Raw genomic sequence first — 2,096 nt, forward strand, 5'->3', positions numbered from 1 at the left:
TCGCACTTATTCCAAAATTGACCACATAGTTGGAAGTAAAGCACTCCTCAGCAAATGTAAAATAACAGAAATTATAACAAACTGTCTCTCAGACCACAGTGCAATCAAACTAGAACTCAGAATTAAGAAACTCATGCAAAACCGCTCAACTACGTGGAAACTAAACAACCTGCTCCTGAAATGACTACTGGATGGATACATAAGGAAATGAAGGGAGAAATAAAGATGTTCTTTGAAACCAATGAGAACAAAAACACAACATACCAGAATCTCTGGGACACATTTAAAGCAGTGTGTAGAGAGAAATTTATAGCACTAAATGCCCACAAAAGCAGGAAAGATCTAAAACTGACACACTAACATCACAAAAGAACTAGAGAAGCAAGAGCAAACACATTCAAAAGCTAGCAGAAGGCAAGAAATAATTAAGATTAGAGCAGAACTGAAGGAGATAGAGACACAAAATACCCTTCAAAAAATCAATGAATCCAGGAGCTGGTTTTTTGAAAAGATCAACAAAATTGATAAACTGCTAGCAAGACTAATACAGAAGAAAAGGGAGAAGAATCAAGAAGACACAATAAAAAATGATAAAGGGGATATCACCACTGATCCCATGGAAGTACAACGTACCTATAAACACCTCTACGCAAATAAACTACAAAACCTAGAAGAAATGGATAAATTCCTGGACACATATACCCTCCCAAGAGTAAACCAGGAAGAAGTTGAATCCCTGAATAGATGAATAACAGACTGTGAAATTGAGGCAATAATTAGTAGCCTACCAACCAAAAAAAAAGTCCAGGACTAGACAGATTCACAGCCAAATTCTACCAGAGGTACAAAGAGGAGCTGGTACCATTCCTTCTGAAATTATTCCAATCAATGGAGAGGGAATCCTCCCTAACTCATTTTATGAGGCCAGCATCATCCTGATACCAAAGCCTGACAGAGACACAACAAAAAAAGAGAATTTTAGACCAATGTCCCTGATGAACATCGATGTAAAAATCGTCAATAAAATACTGGCAAACCGAATCCAGCAGCACATCAAAAAGCTTACCCACCATGATCAGGTTGGCTTCATCCCTGGGATGCAAGGCGGTTCAACAGACACAAATTAATAAATGTAATCCATCATATAAACAGAACCAAAGACAAAAACCACATGATTATCTCAATAGATGCAGAAAAGTCCTTTGACAAAATTCAACAGCCCTTCATGCTAAAAACCCTAATAAACTAGGTATTGATGAGACGTATCTCAAAGTAATAAGAGCTATTTATGACAGACCCACAGCCAATATCATACTGAATGGGCAAAAACTGGAAGCATTCCCTTTGAAAACTGCCACAAGACAGGGATGCCCTCTCTCACCACTCGTATTCAACACAGTGTTGGAAGTTCTGACCAGGGCAATCAGGCAGGAGAAAGAAATAAAGGGTACTCAATTAGGAAAAGAGGAAGTTAAATTGTCCCTGTTTGCAGATGACATGATTGTATATTTAGAAAACCCCATCATCTCAGCCCAAAATCTCCTTAAGCTGATAAGCAACTTCAGCAAAGTCTCAGGATACAAAATCAATGTGAAAAAATCACAAGCATTCTCATACACCAATAACAGAGAAACAGAGAGCCAAATCATGAGTGAAGTCCCAATCACAGTTGTTTCAACGAGAATAAAATACTTAGGAATCCAACTTACAAGGGATGTGAAGGACCTCTTCAAGGAGAACTACAAACCACTACTCAATGAAATAAAAGAGGATACAAACAAATGGAAGAACATTCCATACTCATGGATAGGAAGAATCAATATTGTGAAAATAGCCATACTGCCCAAGGTAATTTATAGATTCAATGCCATCCCCATTAAGCTACCAACGACTTTCTTCACAGAATTGGAAAAAACTGCTTTAAAGTTCATATGGAACCAAAAAAGAGCTCACATTGCCAAGTCAATCCTAAGCCTAAAGAGTAAAGCTGGAGGCATTACACTACCTGACTTCAAACTATACTACAAGGCTACAGTAACCAAAACAGCATGGTACTGGTACCAAAACAGAGATATAGACCCATGGAACAGAACAGA

The sequence above is a fragment of the Mandrillus leucophaeus genome, unplaced genomic scaffold (genome assembly GCF_000951045.1).
Source record: "Mandrillus leucophaeus isolate KB7577 unplaced genomic scaffold, Mleu.le_1.0 Scaffold44, whole genome shotgun sequence".
Lineage (NCBI taxonomy): Eukaryota > Metazoa > Chordata > Mammalia > Primates > Cercopithecidae > Mandrillus > Mandrillus leucophaeus.